At 48.6% G+C, this 23,581-nt stretch overlaps 1 protein-coding gene and 1 long non-coding RNA gene across 17 annotated transcripts in view; one reads left to right on the plus strand and one right to left on the minus strand.

Annotated features, from left to right (window-relative positions):
* The window catches only part of magi2a (membrane associated guanylate kinase, WW and PDZ domain containing 2a), an 886,652-nt gene that overhangs the window by 184,269 nt on the left and 678,802 nt on the right, over positions 1-23,581 (plus strand). The window lies entirely within an intron of this gene.
* LOC119973424 overlaps positions 6,764-23,581 on the minus strand; it is an 82,433-nt gene continuing 65,615 nt past the window's right edge. Inside the window, exon 2 of the long non-coding RNA XR_005462311.1 lies at positions 6,764-7,264. This is a non-coding gene — a long non-coding RNA (uncharacterized LOC119973424). The remainder of the gene's footprint in view (positions 7,265-23,581) is intronic.

A 23,581-nucleotide genomic window follows, 5' to 3' on the forward strand; every position in this document is an offset into this window, starting at 1 on the left:
TTCACAGCTCCAGGGTCCCAGGTTCGATTCCGGCTTGGGTCACTGTCTGTGCGGAGTCTGCACATCCTCCCCGTGTGTGCGTGGGTTTCCTCCGGGTGCTCCGGTTTCCTCCCACAGTCCAAAGGTGTGCAGGTTAGGTGGATTGGCCATGATAAATTGCCCATAGTGTCCAAAATTGCCCTTAGTGTTGGGTGGAGTTACTGGGTTATGAGGATAGGGTGGAGGTGTTGACCTTGGGTAGGGTGCTCTTTCCAAGAGCCGGTGCAGACTCGATGGGCCAAATGGCCTCCTTCTGCGCTATAAATTCTATGATTTGTGGGAGGTGCTTGGACGGTTTGGGTTTGGGGTGGGACTGGTTAATTGGGTCAGACTATTGTACCAGGCCCCAAAAGCTAGCATGAGGACAAACAGGGTAATGTCAGATTATTTCAGACTACATCACGGGACCAGACAGGGATGCCGACTCTCCCCGTTGCTGTTCGTGCTGGCCATAGAGCCGTTGGCGATTGCGTTGAGAGCTGCGAAGGGGTGGAAGGGATTGACTAGGGGGGATGGAACATAGGGTCTCTCTCTATGTAGACGACCTGCTCCTGAACGTGTCGACCCACTGGCCGGGATGGAAAATATACTGGAAACATTGAGGAAGTTCGGCCGATTTTCAGGGTACAAATTAAATATGGCCAAGAGTGAGATGTTTGTGGTGCAGGCAAGGGGCCAGGAGAATAGACTGAAGGAGCTGCCATTTAGGCTGGTTGAGGAACGTTTACGGTACTTGGGGATACAGGTGGCACGAGACTGGGGCAGGTTGCACAAGTTAAATTTGACTAGAGTGGTGGAACAAATGAAGAGGGAGTTTCGGAGATGGGATGCACTCCCGCTGTCACTGGCGGGGAGGGTGCAGACTGTAAAGATGACAATCCTCCCTCGATTCCTGTTTATCTTCCAGTGCCTCCCGATCTTTATCCCACGGTCCTTCTTCAAAAGGACTGGCAAAATCATCATGAGCTTTGTCTGGGTGGGAAAATCCCCACGGGTGAAGAAGGCGATGCTTGAAAGGAGCTGCAGCGAGGGAGGGCTGGCACTGCCGAGTCTGATCAACTACTACTGGGCGGCTAACATAGCCATGATGAGGAAGTGGATGGTGGGTACGGGGTCTATCTGGGAGCAGGTGGAGGCGGCTTCGTGTAGGGGCACCAGTTTGGCAGCCCTGGTCACGGCTCCCCTACTGCTGTCGCCGGCCAGGTACTCCACCAGCCCAGCAGTGGGGGCGGCCCTGCGGATATGGGGCCAGTGGAGGAGGCATGTAGGGGAGGTGGGTGCGTCTGTCTGGGCTCCAATATGTGATAACCATCGATTTGCCCCCGGGAACATGGATGGAGGGTTTCGAACATGGCGGCGGGTGGGGGTGAGGAGGGTGGGCGATATGTTCCTGGAGGGGAGCTTTGCGAGTTTGAGGGGCTTGGAGGAGAAATCTGGGCTGGTAAGGGGAAATTACTTTAGGTATTTACAGATGCGGGACTTTGTCCGCAGACAGGTCTCATCCTTCCCATGCCTCCCGCCAATAGGGATCCAGGACAGAATAGTCTCTAGAGGAGAAGGAGAGGGTAGAGTCTCGGATATTTACAAGGTGCTCATGAAGGGGGAAAGAGTCCCAGACGGAGGAACTGAAACTCAAATGGGAGGAGGAGCTTGGCGGGGTGATGGAGGACGGGCTGTGGGCAGAAGCCCTGAGTAGGGTAAACTCAACCGCAACATGTGCCAGGCTCGGCCTGATTCAATTTAAGGTCGTTCACCGGGCCCACATGACGGTAACCAGATGAGCAAATTCTTTGGGGTAGAGGACAAGTGCGCTAGATGCGCAGGAAGACCAGCGAATCACGTTCACATGTTTTGGGCATGTCCTAAGCTTAGGGGGTACTGGGAGGGATTTACGGGGATCATGTCCTGGGTGCTAAAATCAAGGGTGGTGATGAGTCCAGGGGTGGCAATTTTCGGGGTTTCGGAAGACCCGGGAGTACAGGGGGGAAAGAGGCCGATGTTCTGGCCTTTGCTTCCCTAATAGCCCGGCGGCGAATACTGCTGGCATGGAGGGACTCAAAACGCCCGAAGACCGAACTATGGCGAATTAAGTTCGCCTTGAGGGGATCTGTACTGGGGTTCGCCCGAAGGTGGCAACCATTCATCGACTTCTTCGCGGGAGAGTGAACGTCAGCCGGGGGGGGGGGGGGGGGGGGGGGTAGAGATTAGAGTAGAGTAGGAGGGATAAATAGGCGGGTAGTGTCTATGGGAGAGGAGCGGGCTTGTGCAGTATGGTTTGATTGAAGTATTGGTTTTACGATGATGTTTGCACATTTTTGTTTCTTTTTGTTATCTGTAACTGTTTACAATGCTGTAAAATACCTCAATAAAATTGTTTATTAAAAAATATATAAAAAGAAAATATTGATGTAATATTGAGGAAATATATTAGTACAGTTGATGTGGAATCTGTATGGGTCGAGTTAAGAAATACCAAGGGGAAAAAAACATTCAGAGTGGTGGTATATAGACTACCAAATTGCACTGGTAAGGTTGGGAGTAGCATTAGACAGGAAATCAGAGATGCACATGACAAAGGAACATCTGTGAATATGGGTGACTTTAATCTGCATATAGATTGGGTGAGTCAAGTTAGTCACAGTACAATAGAAGAAGAATTTCTGGAGTCTTTACGGGATGGTTTTCTGGACCAATACATTGAACCAACAAGGGAACAGGCCATCTTGGACTGGGTAATGTACAATGAGAAAGGATTAGTTGGCAACCTCGTTGTGCAAGAACCCTGAGATGCGTGACCATAGAATTCTTTATCACAGTGGATAGTGAGGTAGTTGATTCTGAGACCAGGGTACTGAATCTCAATAAAGATAACTATGATGGTATCAAACATTAGTTGGATGTGATGGACTGGGAAACATTACTGAATGGAAGGATAGCGGACAGGCAATGGCAGGAACGAATAGGTGAACTCCAAAAATTGTTTATTTGGGGCATGAGTAAAAAGGGAACTGTGGCCAAACCATGGCTTACAAGGGAAACTGGAGATAGTATTAGATTCTAAAATGAGGCATACAAATTAGCAAGAAAAAGCAATAGACCTGAGGATTGGGAACAGTTTAAAATTCAACAATGGCAGACCAAAGAATTGATTAAGAAGGGGAAAATACAATATGAAAGTAAGCTAGTAGGAAACATAAAAACTGGATGTAAAAGTTTCTATTGGTAAAAGATTGATAAAAATGAATCTAGGCCTCTTATAATCAAAAATGGGGGAATTCATAACAGGAAGCAAAGGAATGGCTGAGGAACTAAATTCTTACTTTGCTTCTGTCTTCACAAAGGGAAACATGAATAATATACCAGGATTTCTGGTAATACATGGTTTAGTGAAGAGCTGAAGGAAATTAGTATTAGTAATGAAATGTTTTTGGGGATATTAATGGCATTGAAAGGGGATAAATCTCCAGAGCCTGAATCTTCATCCCAGAGCCCTTGAGGAAGTGGCCCGAGAAGTAGTAGATCCATTTGTGGTCATTTTCCAAAATTCTTTGGACTCTGGAATGGTTCCTACAAATTGGAGGGTAGTTAATATGAAATGAAATGAAAATCGCTTATTGTCACGAGTAGGCTTCAATGAAGTTACTGTGAAAAGCCCCTAGTCGCCACATTCCGCCCCTGTCTGGGGAGGCTGGTACGGGAATCGAACCGTGCTGCTGGCCTGCTTGGTCTGCTTTAAAAGCCAGTGATTTAGCTGAGTAAGCTAAACCAGCCCCTCTAATATAACCCGCTAGTCACAAATGGTGGTAGAGAGAACAGGGAAATATAGACCAGCGAGCCTAAAGTTGCTAGTAGGGAAGTTGCTCGAGTCCATTATCAAGGATTTCATTGCATAGCATTAGGAAAACAGTGGTAGAATCAGACATAGTCAGCGTGGATTTCCAAAAGGGAAATCATTCCTACTGAAATTCTTTGAAGATGTAACTAGTAGAGTTGACCAGGGAGAACAACAGTGGATGTGGTTTATTTAGACTTTCAGAAGGCTTTCGACAAGGTCAAACATAACAGATTACTGTGTAAAGTAAAAACACATGGGATTGCGGTTCGAGTTATGAGATGAACAGAAAGCTGGTTAGCAGACAGGCAGAAAAGAGTTGGAATAAATTGTCTTTTTCTGATTGGCAGGCTGCGACTAGTGGGGTACCACAGGGATCTATGCTAAGACCCTAACTGTTCAAATTATATATTAATGATTTGGACGAGGGAACTAAATGTCAAGGTATTGAACTTGATGATCAGCCATGATCATAATTTGCAGATGATACAAAGTTGGGTGGGTGCGTGAGCTGTGAGGAGGATGCAGAGATGCTTCAGCAGGATTTGGACAGGCTTTAAGTGGGCATATGCATGGCAACTGCAAAATAATGTGGATAAATGTGAGGTTATATGCTTCGGTAACAAAAATAGGAAGCCAGATTATTACTTGAAACCAAAGAGAAAATGCTGGAAAATCTCAGCAGGTCTGGCAGAATCTGTAGGAAAAGAAAAGTTTTAAGTCCAGATGGCCCTTTGTCAAAGCTCAATTATTATTTGAATGGGTGTAAATTGAGAGGGGTGGATACTCAGCGAGACCTTGGTGCCTTTGTGCTTCAGTCGCTGAAAGCAAGTGCCAAGGTACAGCAGGTAGTATAAAGAAGGCAAATAGTATGGTAGCATTCATAGCGAGAGGATTTGAGTATAGGAATAGGGATGTTTTACTGCAATTGTATAGGCCATTGGTGAGGCCACACCTGGAGTATTGTGTTGAGTATTGGTGTACTTATCTGAGGAAGGATGATCGTGCTATGGAGGGAGTGCAGCGAAGGTTTACCGGGCGGATTCCTGGCATGACCAGACTGTCATATGACAGTCGGTTAGGATGATATTCATTGCAGTTTTGAAGAGTGAGAGGGGATCTCATTGAAACTTATAACATTCTAACAGGATTAAACAGGGTAGATTCAGAAAAAATGTTCCTGATGGTGGGGGAGTTATATGAACTAGGAATCATAGTTTGAGCATAAGAGGATTTGAGGATTAGGCTGAGGTGAGGAGAAGTTTCTTTACCCAAAGAGTGATGAATCTGTCGAACTCACTACCACAGAAGGTTGAAGCCAATACATTGTGTAATTTCAAGAAGGAGTTATATATAACTCGAGGCTAAAGGGATCAAGGGATATGGGTAGATGATTGGATCAAGGTATTGAAATTGATGATCAGCCATGATCATAATGAATGGCGGAGCAGACTCCAAGTGCCGAATGACCTCCTCCCGTTTCTATTTTTTTACGGCAGCATCCTCGGAGCTCTCCTCTAAGGTATTCTCATGGGAGGCAGGGAGAGGGCACCTCGCATGAGCCGGCGTCATTGACTGGAGGCCCTGTGGGAGAATGGTCATGTGGTCACTGGGAGGGTGGGTCATTCTGTATGGCATTAACAACTTATGTTTGATAGTCTGAGTGCAGCTAAGTGGAAACTCACTTCTGTGCCGTGCGCCGACCTCAACGTTGGTGACCGCCCTGTCCTCGGCCACCCCTGTCACCTCCACGGCCCGTTCCTCGAAGGTGGTGAGGATTCTGATGTCTGCCACCATGCCGCTTGTCTGGGCCCTCTCCCAACGATTGGGGACCATGATTTACAGCGTGAAGTTCGTGGGGCCACCTTAAATGGACCGGTTATCGTTGGATTGCTGAGACGGACTTAACGAGCCGAGCGCCGGGAAGTTCATGGCATTTCCCGCTCGCTAGTACGCTTAGAACTTTCTCATTGAATCGTGGCCGATATTTCATGATGTAAGAATCCTGAGTGATGGGACTTGTGCATGTGCAATGTCAGTCACTCAACTTCAAGAGGCCCTGAAAAGCAATAACTGAAATGACAGTATCTCGTTGCTGCTACTTACAAATTGTTGCTTGAGGTGTTTAAAGTTTTACTTTTTCTTTATTTTCCTTTCATATAATAGTACAGCACAGAAGCTGTTTTGTTTTTCGTTTCTCTTACTCTTAATGCAATCCTTCTTCCCTGTGATTATTTCTGTGTTTAATTTCATGTCAGTTCACAGTATTTCCTTCTTGCATTGTCCCCTTTGTTTCTTTATTATTAGAAATACATTGGTTAATGCAATTTTGGTCCCTTGTTCACCAAGGCCCCAGCTGTCCTGTTATCATCGCACTTCCAGCAATTTGCCCTTGGGGAAGGATTTCTTTATATCTAATGTTTAAAACTCCAGTCACATCCTTTTTGTTTTACTAAACGGACTATTGGGCAATAAAGGAGATTGCTGATTGTAACAATGTTTTTTGAACTATTTACATTTGTCGCCTAGTTTATGTGATATTGTGCTTTAGATTACATTGTTTTACATTTATCTGAACCTAACATTTTTTTCCAAAGTTATCTCCATAGTCCCTAATACAGAGATATGTTAGATATCAACAAAAGTAAGCTTTAAATAATAATACTGCCTTGGAGAGAATATACATAGATGCATTTTTCAACAACTTTCATTTATTTTACATAATGGGAAACATTGCATTCCATGATGTCCTGAAGCTACATCATTGAGAAATTTAAAATTACTTTAACTATGCCTGAAAGGTCTGGGGTATACTTACATGATCTGATGGTGAGCCTTAATAGCTTGTAACCTTGAATTGGAGATTAAACCAATGGGTTCATATGACATAGATTTTATTTGCGGTGTGTCTTGCATGAAAAACCTACTGCAAGAGAAAGTGTTGCAATACCAGACATAAAACAAGATTTTCCTGCTGTTCTCGCCAATGGTGAATTTGACATTTTGTTTCCTTTTGTGGTCTACTTATGTACATTTGTCAGACATCCAATTCTTAAATATTTCTCAGAAGTCCACAAATCCCAGCAAAGTTGAAGTCCAGCCCAGTTAACTGATCTGATAATGGTGTCTCAGAGCAGTGGTTTTCAAATTTAGGCCCCCAGGAGTCCGTGGATAAGTAGAGACTTTGCAGAGGTGTGCAATGCAGCGTTGACCATAAACACCACCCAGGCTCTGTGGTCGAATTGTTTAAAAAGCTATACTTGTTGAGCTCGGAGATCAGGAACTTCAACTCCAGACGGACCGTGGTCTTTCTGTGCATGTGCAGACAGCGGGCTGCACATACACAGTTCTGCAATTTTTAAGTTCACCGAGCTCAGGACAAGTCCAACGTACCTGTGCATAAAGAAAAGAAAGAAGGTGCAAAAACAGAGATTAGTTGACCGGGTGTGGAGCATCATTGCCGGCAAGTGTCTGAGGGATGGGGCGGGACGGGACAGGGAGAGTTTTCAAAAGGAAGTTAAAGTAGGGAGCAAAGGGAGGGGTTAGATTTTCGAAGGTGATTTTTTAAAAAGTTTCAAGTACCCAATATTTTCCAATTAAGGGGCAATTTAGCATGGCCAAGTGACCTACCCTGTACATCTTTGGGTTGTGGGGATGAGGCCTACGCAGACACGGGGAGAATTGCAAACTCCATCCCAGAGGCGGGATCGAACCCGGGTCCTTGATGGCATGAGACAATAGTGCTAACCACTGACCACCATGCCGCCCTGAAGGTGAAAATTGAAATCCCGCATGAGAGAGAGAGTTTCAGGTAGATTGTTTGTCTCAGTGTTCCTGATTTTTGGGTGGGTTGTTGACAAATCCATTGAATCTGTTTCGGTTGCATTTGGCATTTATTGTGTCGTCTGGTGTGTTCAACCACAGTTTGCCTGTTAATTCACATGTATCTCATACTTACCCTGAATATTAAGTATAAGTTAGATATTGCAAATTGTTTTATCTTTCTGACCCTGTAAAGTTTATTTTTGGTTGTTCAAAACCATGGAATCTTGTAGCTTTATTCACTTAATAATATGTCTTCAATCTCCCCCTTTCATCTATTGGTTATTTTGCCAAAAACTTGGGAGTCTGGCTGAGGATCGCAACAAAATGTAATTAAATAGCAGTGGCTGACGGTGTGTTTTGTTCCTGCTGTGTCCCTGTTTTCCCCTTTCTGCTCTAGTCCTTTCTCCATTTTATGCTTTCTCCATGCTCCTATTCTTTCCGGGCACCTCACTCTACAGTGACAAGCAGGTACACTGATGTCACTGATATAACTAAGGAAATGTTTTCTTAAAAGCATTATTAAACACAATTCAAGTAATCAACACAACTCCTTATATATGATTTCTATAAGCAAGTCTATCTGAATAATTGCCTTTCTGTTCTTTGAAAAGTGTATGTAAAAGAATTGTACAGTAAGGTGACATTCATCTTTTGTAGTAACGTTCACCATTGGGCAATGGACATCTCATTCAATGGCATTTCATCTCTTAAAATGCTCTTTGAAGTTTCACTGGCATATTCAGTACAATTACAAAGTTTATTAAGCACATGCAAATATATATTACATGCACAGTGCTACACATTCTTTTCATCAAAGCATACTGACAGTTAAGGGCAAATTTGTTTGCATCATTGCGGTACTGTATATTATTTAGAACATAGAACATAGAATTTACAGTGCAGAAGGAGGCCATTCGACCTATCGAGCCTGCTCTGGCCATTGGAAAGAGCACCCTACTCAAGCCCACAATTCGCCCTATACCCGTAACCCAGCAAGCCCACCGAACCCCTTTGGACACTAAGGGCAATTTAGCATGGCCAATCCACCTAACCTGCACGTCTTTGGACTGTGGGAGGAAACCGGAGCTCCCAAAGGAAACCCACGCAGACACGAGGAGGACGTGCAGAGTCCACACAGACCGTGACCCAAGCGGGAATCGAACCTGGGACCCTGGAGCTGTGAAGCGACAATGCTAATCACTGTGCTACCGTGCCGCCCTTGAAGGAAATTGTGTGTTTTTGTGCTGTGTGCTCTTTGATGCTTAACTATGGAACATTGCCATCTTGCGCCTTCTCTTAATGTTATTAAAACATTCCAAATGCTGATCAGCTGCACTCCTAACAGTGCACTCATTGTACCAATGTAGAATTGTTGTCCTCCCTTTTCCTTATGGTGGTCTGGATCAGTTTTTCAGTTCACCAAAATGCTATTCCATTTCCTGACTACCTTGTTGTCATAGCTGTCAATAGTTTTGCATAAATAGCATTTTTAAATGTTTTTCAATTTTAGTAGGAGACATGGTTTTAATTCCACCATGTCCCCTTTTTCAGTTTTATCTTATTGCCTTAAAATAACAACTCAAAATATCGAGCTCCCTATTTAATGTTGAAAACAAACAAACTAAGGCACATCAGGGATGCAAGTGGTGGGGGTAAAATAAATTAATACTTTGATGTGGGTTCATTGTCTGGTAATCTCACATAAGTGTATATATTTTGATGAGACACACAGTGACCAGAGTATAAAACTGTTGTGTCTCGTGAATGGGAAGATCCTATTAAAACATGACCACAGATGTGAGATTGTGCCCATAAAAAAAAATGATTATTGTTTTTTTTTTCGCACTTCACTAGAATGCTTTCTCTAATAAATTTAGAAGTGATTTGGTAGCGGGGGTAAAGGTGAAAATCAGCAAATTTGATTTGCCATATGTGCATGAGAACAGTAACTCCCTGTGAAGGATTATATTTTTCTGATAATTTTGAAAACGTTGAGTAATTGCCAAAGTAGATTTGAATAACTTTTGATGGCAAACCTTATGAATAATGCCAGATTAGGTAAATATTGTAATTAATTATTTTGTGCTTACTATACAGTATGGCTGATTTCAAATTGTGAATATTAAGATTTCCTACAGAGTTTTTAATAGGATACTGGTAGAAGAGTTTTGTTTGAGCTAGCATTTATGGAGGGTCGAGGCTGGGATGTTAGCCAGGAGCCCTAATTGAGTGGGGATAGTGAGATGAATGAAATGAAAATTGCTTATTGTCACAAGTAGGTTCAAATGAAGTTACTGTGAAAAGCCCATAGTCGCCACATTCCGGCGCCTGTTCGGGGAGACTGGTATGGGGATTTAACCCGCGCTGCAGGCTTTGTTCTGCTTTACAAGCCAGCTATATTATTAGTGACAGATGGACTGTGGTCGAAGCGAAGCTGGACATGCCATGTTACAGAGGTGGAAGGTGGCAGCTATTGTGATGGGAAGAACATAGGAATCACGGTAGCTCAAGTGGCCAGCACTGTGGCTTCACAGTGCCAGGGTCCCAGGTTCGATTCCCCGCTGGGTCACTGTCTGTGCGGAATCTGCACGTTCTCCCCGTGTCTGCCTGGGTTTCCTCCGGGTGCTCCAGTTTCCTCCCACAGTCCAAAGACGTGCAAGTTAGGTGGATTGCCCATACTAAATTGCTCTTAGTGTCCACAAAGGTTAGATGGGGTTATTGGGTTACGGGGATAGGGTGGAAGTGAGGGCTTAAGGTGGGTCGCTACAGACTCGATGGGCCGAATGGCCTCCTTCTGCGCTGTATGTTCTATGCCTTTGTGTTCTATGTGTAACATAAGTTAGGGCGCGATTTAACCACCGTGTTGTGTCCGGCGTGGATCTGGGCACACCGGTTAAATAGCAGGAGAGGCCAAAATTGAGATTGGCCCTGAGCGTGAATCAGTTTGCTATCTAACAGGCCCATTCCTGATGGCGTTCTGGATCACGCCCGAATATGGCGAGCATATCATTTGCATTAATTTCCATCTCATGAGCGAGATTGACGTTGAATGCAATGGCCTCCCGGTAATTAACCGGCACATCAGCGAGACATTACGCAGGTGTCATTTAGTACTCCTTCTGAAAAACATGAAACTGGCGCAATGGCTGCTGATGAAAACTAAGGAGGTGAGTAGCCATTTCCATCTTCTGGAATGCAGCTCAAGGACACTGGTTAGTTGTGAGAGCACTTCACAGCTGGAGGTTGTGTTTGCTGCTCCTGCTGGTGGCTGCAAATGCCTGGAGGCTGCTGTTGCTGTTGCCTTCCTTTTCTGCAGATGGAAAGAAGGACAATTTATTCTGAGATACCTGGGTCCTGGAACGCTGGGCTCAGGAGGACATATTGAGTCCAGAAAGCAAGGGGCAGCACAGTGGCGCAGTGGTTAGCACTGCTGCCTCACGGCGCCGAGGACTTGGGTTCGATCCTGGCCCCACTGTCTGTGTGGAGTTTGCACATTCTCCCCATGTCTGCATGGGTCTCATACCCACAACCCAAAAGGATGTGCAGGGTAGGTGAATTGGCCACGCTAAATTGGAAAAAAATAATTGTGTACTCTAAATTTCTATATTTTAAAAATTAATCCAGAAGGTAATCTAGCTTGAAGCAAGACGACCCTACGGGACCTAATCCATGACGTTATTCTAAATGGACCACCTGCTAACACTGTGGAAGAGATGCTTTTGCAGATCACTGATGGTTTTGTTGCTGGTGTGCTGAATGCAGCTTGTAACTAGCCCATCACCACGTGTTAAACATGCTGGAAGTCAAGGGTATTCAACTGCACCTTGAGCACCAATGGAATATGTGGAGCCAGGATTTAGTTCTGGTGAGGTTGGACTGTTTGGGAGGCCTGCACAGCTGGGCTCCTGGACTGAGAATGGCACTGATACGTGGAACAAGTCACACATTGATTTAAGATCATTTCTCGACCTCTGGCCATGATAACATATTCTCAGGCTTATCTTCCATTTCTGTTGAGGAACCTGTGAGGGGTGATACCATGTGTTTGTTTATTTTTGTGAAAATGAGCAGATCTAGCTTTGTATTGGTACCAATATGTAACAGTGATGTTTCTTTGTTGTTTGATGGTCAGTGTGTTACGTGGAATGTTATGTAGTTGATTTTCAAATCTTTGTCAAAGTTTACCATTTAATAAATAAAATATTCTCAAGTGATGCTGCAGGTTGTGTTTGCTGCATATCCGTGAGGCTACTGCTGTTTCCTTCTTATCTGTAGCCGAAAAAGAAGGACCAATTTTTCTATGATACCTAGAACCTGGAACATTGGGCTCGGGGATGTATGAGTCCAGATGGCAATTAGGTTTGAAGCAAGTAGATGCTGCAGGACCTGGTGCGTGACATTGATCCAAATGTGCAACCTGATGCAGATGTTGAAGAAATAGTCTCACAAATTGCTGATGCTTTTGTTGCTGGTGTGGTGAGTGCTGCATGTAACTAGAATGTCACTGCAGGTCAAACACGTTGGAAGTCAAGGATGTTCAACTGCACCTTGAGCGCCAGAGGAATATGTGGATCCCAGGACTTGGGTTCGATTAGGTTGGGCCGTGTGGGAAGGCCTGCACAACTGCAGCTCATGGTCAGAGAATGGCACTGATACGTGGAACAACCAACAAGGAACACTTCATGAACACATCATTTCTACGACAAAGCTTTGGACATTATAAAACATTCTCAGGCTTATCCTTCATTTCTGTTGAGTCTACGAGGGGTGATATTGTGTATTTGGTTAGTTTTCATGAAATTGAGCTGATGTTGCTTTGTATTGGTACCAATATGGAACAGTGATGTTTCATTGTTTATTAATGGTTAGTGTGATATGTGGAATGTTATGTACTTGATTTTCAAATTTTTGTTAATGCTGACTGTTTATAGTGGATTCTCGTGGGTACACATACTGGGCAGATTCTCCGCTTGCCTACACCAAAATCACATTCAGTGATCGGGCGGAGAATCCCTTTTGACGCCGAAATCTGGGGAGGCGCCTGTTTTCATATGCTCCGCCCCCTCCAAATCAGTGTCATTGGTGAGTACGCCGCAGTATATTAGGGCGGCCTCAGGACATCACCTGAAGTCCCCCCCCCCCCATGCTCCGCCCCCGATGGGCTGACTTCCCGACGGTGTGGATCACTTGTGCTCTCAGTTTCTGTCAACCTCGTGTGCTGGCTGCGGACTGTGTCCAGTGCCGCTACAGTCGGTGGGGGGAGGGGGGGAGCCGACTAGTTACATTCTCCGGACATTGCCTCAAAATCGGAGAATCCAGCCCACTATGTCTGAGACGATGATTATTGCATCAAATTTCAATCAAGCTTTGAAGCCTTAACACTAAAAGCGGTAGCACCAGAGAGGCAACCGCCAACAATCAAACTCCCAAGAGCTGGGCTTCAGCACTGGTGGTGTCCTCGCAAACAGAGTGTAAGTGTGTGGATCAAAGGAGGGCACCTGAGCACGGTCTTCCAAATGTTCCCAGCAGTGGTCTGGGGTCGAGGGGCTCCTGCTGTTGCTGGGGGTGAGTGTGCAGAGTGCGATTTTCCAGCACAACTGGCCAGGTGGTAGGCACTCTGAGTGAAGGTGGGACATGCAAAGGGTGGGGCAGGCTTGGGAATTTGAGGGTCTCCGGGCAAAAGCCCTAACTGATTGTCAGTCTCTCTCCTTCGCCAATTCCTTACAGATAAATATAGCTGGTTATGTCAGTTCCGCAGGGGCTGCCCTTGTGGTGCTGCAGCTCACGCGGCCAAATGTCGGAGAAGGCAGCAGCAGGCTGGAAGCAGCCATGTGCAGGGGGCCACCGCACACTCTGAAGACCCAGCCGCACATCAGGCTGAGGAGTAACCCAGACGGGGACGCCAGCGAGGTGTATAGGTGTCATTGGTCTTCGAGTAGATGATGGACAGCTTGTGCCGCAGGAGACTGCATCTCCACAATTGGACACTGCGGCTTCTGTGCCATATCCTTGCAGGCTTGGAGGAGGAGGACACCTGCTCCTGATGGCCGTGTAAGTCATTACAGCCTTGAACTTCTGTGCAACCAGTTCATTTGGAGGTTCCCAGGTTCAGTTCTATCCTCAGATGACTCAGTGTGAAGTCTGCACGTGGTTGCTTGTGTTTCCTCCGGGTGTTCCGGTTTCCTCCCACAGTCCAAAGTTGAGCAGTTTAGGCGCAGCATTCACCGCAATCGCCGAGATGTCCTAGGTCCAGGGGACAAGAGATAGCATGCATGTCATCTTGTTTGTGCTGGACGGGCATCAAGAAGTCTCCTTCATTAAGAAGAGGTTCTAGTCCCTGAATGCTCAACTCCTGTTCGACCACCGCCACTGGATCATACACGTGTGTGCACTCTTCCCAGGGATTGTGCATGACAGTTACAGCCTGGAATACCCAGTGATCCTGGCGTCTTTAGGGACCATTCCAGGATGACAGGTTGGCTCTTGGGGGACAAAGTGTACCTGCTGAGGTACTGACTGATGGTGCCAGTACGAAGGCCGTAGACCAAGGTGAAGTCCCGATATAATGAGGCCCATGTTGCCGCCAGTAATCTCATTGAGCAATGCATCGGACTGCTCAAAATGGGGTTTGGATGCCTGGCTCACTGTGCTGGTGTACTGCAATATACCCCACAGAAGGTCTCCCAGTTTGTGTGATCTTGTACCCTCCACAACCTGGAACAGCAGATAGGTGACATGCTGGAGGAGGAGGTGGAGGGACATGCGGCCTCATCTGAGAAGGAGAAGCTGGACCAGGAGGGCTGGAAGATGAGCCCAGGGAGTGGTCGCAGGAGGTGACGGAAGATGGAGGCAAGACCAGAGCATCAGGCATGCCCTCATCCTCGCATGATTCTCATTGGACGAGGCTTTATCCATCAGCTCACCGGTCGCCCCCAATCCCTCCTTTTCTCCCCCCAATCACCTCCTTTCCCCCCACAATCATCCCTTTCCAATCCCTTCCCCTGATTCCCTCCAACGTCCCCATCCTTCCTTCCTCCAGTCCCCCCAGCACTCCTTCCCCCAATCACTCCCACACCTGCAATCCCCCCTTCCTCCAAACTCCCATGCTGAATCCCCCCTCCCGCCATTGCCTTCTTTCCCTCCATTCCCGTCCTTCCCCCACTCCCCTCCTCTCCACCCCACTGACTATCCTGTTCCACCCTTCAAGGGTCTGTGTAACATCAGAGTGATGAGCTTGTGCGGGCACTGTCAGCGGGTGAATATACAAGGCAGGAGAATCATGATAACTCATTGTGACGTCAACTCTGGTGCTCATCCGTTTATGCTAATGTCTGACTCTTGTCTATCTGCTGACAGTATGCTCACACTGATCCTCTCAACGGGGTTTGCATCGAGAGCACTTGATCATGGACCACTGTGCCCGGGGGGTGGGGAATCAGAGGGTAATAAGGCTTGGGGGTGCAGGCAGCTCGCTGTGAAGATTAACTTTACAGAGGCTTCTCATGTATTAGATATAACATGTTTCAATTGTGAGCATTTAACATTTCCATTCCCCCTAGCTACAGATAGTGCCCTCCTCCATGCCCCGCCTCCCTTACCCGTGTGATGACAATGACTGAGGGCCTTGACATCATGTCCTAGTCAATGAGGGTCATATCACAGACGCAGGTGAATATTGCCGCAGCACCACACAGCACGGCCCAGTCACTGAGGAGCTTCGACACCATGGTGCGGACAATGGAGAGTCGTCAGGACTGGCAGAGCCAGATGGCTCAGAGGCCTGTGGAGCTCACTCCAGTTGCCCCTCTATCCCATCGAGACCCCCAAGGCTCTACGGGCACCATTAGGGAGGAGAAAATACTGGAGGCTAACCTGGGGCCTGCCACCAAGAAGTCGACGGCGGTCTCGAGTTCTTGCGAATCCCCCTCTCCTGACACCGGCACATCTCAGTCCAGTGGACAGAACAGGGTGACACAGTGACGCCAATTGCACCAGTGTCAGCTGGGACCCTCCAGCTCCAGGTCCTCCAGAGGATGTTCTCCAAGGGCATCAAAGGCCACAGGATGCAGGAAGCAGGCTGCCTCCACCTCTGATGTGCATCCTGGTCATCACTGACTGAGCGATGACTTGGACACTGTAGACGCTGACGTCATGCTCCATGCTTTCCACTGCGGTCTCCACCCTAGCAGTGTTGGCCTCGGTGCCATGCATTGTTGGTATCATATCCTGTGCCCGTAGCCATGCACTCGCTTGAATGTTGCTGACATTCCCTCCTCAATCTCATGGCTGTATCCTATCATCTGCTTGAGTTCTGGGATAACCTTGTCTACAGGCTCAGCATCTGACCTGGACTCAGCTGAGTCTGGGATCTAGGAATCCGACTGCTGACTGACTCCCTTGGATGTTCCTGCCTCCACCTGATGTGTGTCAGCAGCTGTGTTGTGTTCATCAGTTTGTGCCCCAGAAATCCACTAATGTCTCTGCGCTGGTGGAAGGTGGGGGGTGATAGCTGTGAAGCCTCGGTGGTGATCTTTTCGAAGCTCTCTGAGGTGGTCTCTTGGGTGGCAGCAGATGGCCCATCAGATGGAGATCTTACGAGACAATGGACATGTAGTCAGTGAGAGGGAAGGATCATTTTGTCTGACGAGAACAACTCACTTGGACAAGTTATTTGGGTGAAGGGGCAGTGGATCCTCACCTCTGCGGTGTAGGCCAACTCACTACATGACTGCTCTCTCCTCAGTGAACCCAACGTTCTCCAGTGCCTATTCCTCATAAGGGGTGAGGACTTGAATCTCTGGTACTCCTCCTCCCCCCAGTCCTTTCCCACTTGTTATGGGGCATCTTTCTTTCAGGGACAAAGAGATGCTTGATGTGTAGGGGAGGGAGGAGGGTAAATAGCAGGCAGCATGTGTGGGCACTGCACTTGGAGATAAAGGGATAGTGCTGGTGGGTGACAGTGGGTTCTGAGGAGCAAGCACAAAGATCGGATGTGGAGCGGGTGCGAGGTGCCAGCCAGTGATTTGGGGGGCGGGGGGGGGGGGGGGGGGGGGGGCGGGAATTTGAGGGGTGCCAGGCAGAACTGATGCCAGGAGAGAGATGATAACTTACCCTTGCAGCTTGATAGAGGTTGTCTGTCGTCTTCCTACACTGGACAGCAGTCCTGTCATGCTGCCCACACTGACAACCACTGCCTCCCAGGCGGTATTGGTGACCCTGCTGCTGGTCCTCCAGACCTCCTTGAGGAAAAATAGGATGTCATGTCTCACATCCACAGCTTTGAGAAACTTGGCCAGGTTGGCATCCCGAAAACAAGGCACAGGTCTGTGCACTGCCATACTTGTGTGTTGACTGGGAGTGACAGCCAGTAATGGCGAGATGCTCGTGAGGGCTTATTTTTGGCACTGTGCCATTAAATACGGGCTACAATCTCGCCAACGCGGCTGACGAAAAACACCTCGCCAATCGCGCCTAAAGTGACACTTAGGAGTTTTTCGTTAAATCCTTAGTTTTGAGTCAAGTTAAACGCTGAGGCTGCAAACCAACTGTAGCTAGAAACTACTACAAAACAAACTCATAAAATCATAGCCAAAAGAGAAAATGCTGGAAAATCACAGCAGGTCTGGCAGCATCTGTCAGGAGACAAACGAGCTAATGTTTCAAGTCCAGATGACCCTCTGTCAAAGCTGGTCATATGGAATCAACATTACTGCCCTATCGGTCTACTCCATCATCAGCAAAGTGATGGAAGAAGTCGTCAACAGAACTACCAAGCGGCACTTACTCAGCAATAACCTGCTCACTGATGCTCAGTTTGGGTTCCGCCAGGGTCACTCACTCAATCCTGACCTCATTATAGCCTTGGTTCAAACAGGGACAAAAGATCTGAATGTCAGAGGTGAGGTGAGAGTGATTGCCCTTAACATCAAGACAGCATTTGACTGAGTATGGCATCAAGGAGACCTAGCTAACCAGAGTCAATGGGAATCAGGGGGAAAACTCTGCACTGTTTGTAGTCATACCTGGCACAAAGAAAGATGGTTGTTGTAGCTCCAGGACATCACTGCAGGAGTTCCTCAGTGTGATGTCCTAGGCAGAACCATCTTCAGCTGCTTCATCAATGACCTCCCTTCCATCATAAGGTCAGAAGTATGGATGTGTGGGGATGACTGCACAATGCTCAGCACCATTCGCGACTTAGATAATGAAGCAGTCCATGTCCAAATGCAGTAAGACATGGACAATATCAGGCTTGGGCTGACAAGTGGCAAGTTATATTTATGCCACACAAGTGCCAAGCAATGACAACAGAGTATCTAACCATGGCCTCTGGACAGTCAATGGCATTACCATCACTGAAACCCCTCAACCAGCATAGGGGTTACCATTGATTAGAAGCTGAACTGGACTAGCCATATAAATACTGTGGCTACCAGGGCAGGTCAAAGGCTAGGAATCCTATAGCTGGTAACTCAACTCCTGACCCCCCAAAGTCTGTCCACCATCGACAAGGCACAAATAAGGAGTGTAATGGAATACTCCCCACTTGCCTATATGAGTGCAACTCCAACAATACTCGAGAAGCTCGACACCATCCAGGACAAATCAGCCTACTTGATTGCTCCCCCCCCCCCCCCCCCTCCCCTCCCCGGCCAGAAACATTAAAACCTTCCACCACCTGTGTATCATCTACAAGATGCTGTGCAGTAACATGACAATATTCCTTTAGCAGCATGTTCCAAACCCACGACCACGACCAACTAGAAGGACAAGAGCAGCAGATACCTGGGAACCCCACCACCTAGAGTGTTCCCCACCAAGTCCCATCCAAGGAAACAGAAGAGCTCCTACGTGGCTACTTGTCCATAGTTAAGAACTCAGCGACCAACTAAAGAGTATGCCACCACCATCACAGACTTTATCAGCAAATGTGTGGACGACTGTGTGACAAAGAAAATAGTACTAACATTCCCCAACCAGAAACCATGGCTTAATCGGGAGATTGACTCGCTATTGCAGGCCAAGTCTGAGGCGTGCAAGTCAGGCGACCCTGATATATACAAGAAATCCAGGTACAACCTCCGCAAAGTCATCCAGGATACCAAGAGACAACATCAGACCAAGCTAGAGTCACAGACTAGCGTTACACACTCGCGACAGTTGTGGCAAGGCTTAAACACCATAATGAGCTACAAAGCAAAGCCGAGCAGAATCTCCGGCAGCAGCACCCTTCCCGATGAACTCAATGCATTCTATGCTCAGTTTGAGCAGGAAACCATCAAACTGCTATCGACTTCCCCAGCAGGAGGTCTTACAGCACCAAGTTCAAGTCCAAAAGGTTTGTTTCCAATGAAGAGGTGGGTTCCAGAAACACACATATAGACAAAGTCAATGATGCGACGGGTCCAGACGGGATCCCTAGTCGTGTACTCAGATTCTGCGCGAACCAGCTGGCAGATGTGTTTGCGTACATCTTCAACTTCTCCCTGCACCGTTCCAAGGCCCCCACCTGCTTCAAGAAGACCACTATCATACCAGTGGAAAAGAAGAATTAGGCAACGTGCCTCAATGACTACCGTCCGGTGGCCCTGACATTGATCGTAATGAAGTGCTTTGAGAGGTTGGTCAGAAGACACATCAACTCCATACTCCCAGAATGCCTAGATCCACTGCAATTCGCGTACTGCCGCAACCGGTCCACAACAGACAGTCCTATACTCATCCCTAGAGCATCTCGATAACAACAACTCCTACATCAGGCTCCTATTTATTGAATACAGCTCCGTCTTCCATCATAATCCCAGCCAAGCTCATATCAAAGCTCCAAAACCTTGGTAACTCTGCAACTGGATCCTCAACTTTCTGACCCATAGACCACAATCAGTAAGAATAAACAACACCTCCTCCATGATAGTCCTCAACACTGGGGGCCCGCAAGGCTGCTGTGTTTTTAGCCTCCTACTATGCTCCCTGTACACACAATTGCGTGGCAAAATTTGGCTCCAACTCCATCTACAAGTTTGCTGACAACACGTCCATTAGGGGGTCAGATCTCGAACAACGCCAAGTCAGAATTACAGGAGGGAAGGGCAGCACGTGACACAGTGGTTAGCACTGGGACTACAGTGCTGAGGACCAGGGATTGGCGAGTACGTTACGAATAACCAGAATGGGGAAGTCTCACCTTCCACGTTCTGGAAGGCACTGAAGGCTGTGATCAGGGGAGAAATATAGTCTACAAGGCTCACAGAGACAGGGAAGAGAGGGCGATCAGGCAACAATCGATCGACTCCATCCTGGAGGTCGGCAGGAAGTACTCTGAGGCCCCGACCGTCGATCTTTTGGCGGAGAGGACAAAGCTGCAAATGGACTTTAACCTGCTATCAACGAGGAAAGCAGTATACCAACTCCATCACTGAAGGCGGTCCCGCAGGTCTGCTGCTCTTATACTTCCTCTGAAGGGCGAAGCCATGGGCGGAACCCGTACATGCTCCAACATCTCCCCCTGTGGGTGAAGCCACACAATGGCCCATAGATGGAGCCCACGGGGTTAATAACATAGTATAACGTAATACAGTATACTGGTGAATTAACAGTAATTATACATTCACCACATTCACCCCCTGACAAACAAGCGGTCATGAGGAGTCTGGTTTGTGGCCGTGCAAAGGAGGGACCTAATAGCATGGAGCACATCGGGGAGGACCTCCTGCCAGTGGGAAACCGGGAGATTCCTGGACCGTAGGTCAGTAGGACGGTCTTCCAGACCGTCGCGTTCTCCCTCTCCACCTGCCCGTTTCCCCTGGGGTTGTCACTGGTAGTCCTGCTCAGGGCGATGCCCTTACTGAGCAGGTACTGACGCAGTTCGTTGCTCATGAATGACGAGCCCCTGTCACTGTGGACATAATTGGGGAAACCAAACAGGGTGAAGACACTGTGCAGGGCTCTGATAACATGTGGGGGTGGTCATATCGGGGCATGGGATGGCAAATGGGAAACGGGAGCACTCATGTATAATGTTGAGAAAATAAGTATTGCGATTATTTGAGGGGCCCTTTGAAATCAATACTGAGGCGTTCAAAGGGCCAGGATGCCTTTACCAGGTGGGCCTTATCTGGTCGATAGAAGTGCGGTTTACACTCCGCACAGATTTGGCAGTCCCTGGTTACAGCTTTGACCTCCTCGGTGGAGAAGGGCAGGTTGCGGGCCTTGATGTAATGGGCAAGCCGGGTGACCCCCAGGTGACAGAGGTCGTCGTGGATAGCCCATAGTCGGTCATCTTGCGCGCTGGCGCATGTGCTGCGGGACAGGGCATCTGGGGGCTCGTTGAGCTTCCCAGGACGATATACTATATCGTAATTATAGGTGGAGAGTTCGATCCTCCACCTCAGGATCTTATCATTCTTGATCTTGCCCCGCTGCGTATTATCAAACATGAAGGCAACCGATCGTTGGTCGGTGACGTGGGTAAACCTCCTACCAGCGAGGTAGTGCCTCCAGTGCCGCACGGCTTCCACGATGGCTTGGGCTTCTTTTTCGACCGAGGAGTGTCGAAGTTCAGAGGTGGTGAGGGTGCGTGAAAAGAACACTACCGGCCTGCCTGCTTGGTTAAGGGTGGCAGCGAGAGTGACCTCTGATGCGTCGCTCTCCACCTGGAAGGTGGACCGTCCACCGCACGCATGGCGGCTTTGCCGATGTCCGCCTTGATGCAGTTGAAGGCCTGGCGAGCCTCGGCTGCCAGTGGGAAAAAGGTGGCCTTAAATAGTGGGCGGGCTTTGTCCGCATACTGGGGGACCCACTGGACGTAATAGGAAAAAAATCCAAGGCACCTCTTGAGGGCCTTGGGACAGTGAGGGAGAGGGAGTTGTAGGAGGCATACGGTCAGGGTCAGGCCCTAGGACCCCGTTTTCCACGACGTAGCCAAGGATGGCTAGCCTGGTTGTGCGGAAAACGCATTTCTCCTTGTTATAAGTGAGGTTAAGTCTTTGGGCGGTTTGGAGAAATCGGTGGAGGTTGACGTCGTGGTCCTGCTGATCACGGCCGCAGATGGTGACGTTGTCCAAGTACGGAAACGTGGCCCGCAGCCCGTACTGGTCCACCATTCGGTCCATCGCTCATTGGAACACTGAAACCCCGTTCGTGACACCAAAGGGGACCCGGAGGAAATGAAAAAGGCGGTCGTCTGCCTCAAACGCCGTGTAGTGGTGGTCCTCCGGGCGGATTGGGAGCTGGTGGTATGCAGACTTCAGATCCACCGTGGAGAACACGCGGAAGTGCGCGATCTGATTCATCATGTCTGCAATCCGGGGAAGGGGGTACGCATCAAGTTGCGTGAACCGGATAATGATCTGGCTGTAATCGATCACCATCCGGAACTTTTCCCCGGTCTTGACGACCACCACCTGAGCTCTCGAGGGGCTATTGCTGGCCTCTATGACTCCTTCCCACAAGAGACGCTGGACCTCGGACCTAATAAACGTCCTGTCCTGCAAACTATACCGCCTGCTTCGAGTGGCTACTGGCTTGCAATCGGCGGTGAGGTTAGCGAAGAGGGGAGGAGGGTCGACTTTTAGGGTTGCGAGGCTGCATATGGTGAGCGGGGGCAGGGGTCCACCAAAACTAAGAGTTAGGCTCCTGAGATTGCACTGAAAGTCGAGTCCTAAAAGGAGAGGGGCGCAGAGGTCTGGGAGCACTCTCAGCGCTCTGTATCGCTAAGGTTGCAGTAGTGCACCATTGGATTTGTACTGAGTGCGACCCAGAGGCGAGGGACATCGTTTGTTGCGTCGGGAATATCGGGAGCGAGCAGCGTCTTACCAGATCCGGGTGAATAAAACTCTCGGTGCTCCCGGAGTCAAACAGGCAAGGTGTCTCGTACCCGTTAACCCGGACGGCCATCATGGAGCTCCTGAGGTGTTTGGGTCGCGACTGTCCAAGGTGACTGCACTGAGTTGAGGGTAATCGGCGGCTTGATCGGCGGTGCTGGGGCGGCCCCGCGATGACTGTCCGTGCAGGTCGTATGCGTCGAGTGGCGTAGCAGATGGTGGCCCCTGTTGATCGAGCATGGTGGGCGGTAAGGAAGATAGCACCGAAGATGGCGGCCCCCATGGATCGCACGTGGCCGGCCGCGTGGGGGAGGGTGGCCAAGATGACGGCTCCCATGAGTCGCACGTGTTGTGCTGAGACAGAGTCGGCAGTCACGCTGCCACATTACGGGGTCTGCGGGCCTGAGAGTCGGTAGATCGGGTCTGTGAGTTTGAGTGTTTAGGCTTGGCCAGGCAGACCTTGGTGAAGTGTCCTTTTCGCCCGCAGCTTCTGCAGTTCGCGTTGCGGGCTGGGCAGTGTTGCCGGAGGTGTTGAGGCTGGCCGCAAAAATAGCAAGGTAGCCCCCCATGATGAGCGGGCGGCCGCGCGGCACAGGCCTGGGGTAGTCTCTGGTCGGGGGCCCACGAGGGAGTCGCGTGGTCGGCCGGGAACACAGTGAGACTCTGAAAAGCGACCTTCAGCGAGGTCACCAGTTTTACGGTGTCATCCAGGTCCTGGGCCCCTTTTTCGAGCAGGCGCTGCCTCACATAGTTCGATCTGACTCCCGCAACATAAACATCTCGGATAGCGAGCTCCATGTGCTGAGTGGCCGTAACGGCCTGATAGTTACAGTTGCGCGCGAGGGCTTTGAGGTCGCGCAGATAGTCATCCAGCGACTCCCCGGGGCGCTGGCGGCGAGTGGTGAAGATATGTCGCGCGTAGACCTCGTTCACAGGCCGCACGTAGATACGTTCGAGTATTGCGAGGGACTCTGTATAGGAGGTGGCTTCGTCGAGCTGGGCAGAAATGTGATGGCTCACCCGTGCGTGGAGGAGACTCAATTTCTGTTCATCCGTGACGGAT

This window comes from Scyliorhinus canicula, chromosome 11 (assembly GCF_902713615.1).
Source record: "Scyliorhinus canicula chromosome 11, sScyCan1.1, whole genome shotgun sequence".
NCBI lineage: Eukaryota > Metazoa > Chordata > Chondrichthyes > Carcharhiniformes > Scyliorhinidae > Scyliorhinus > Scyliorhinus canicula.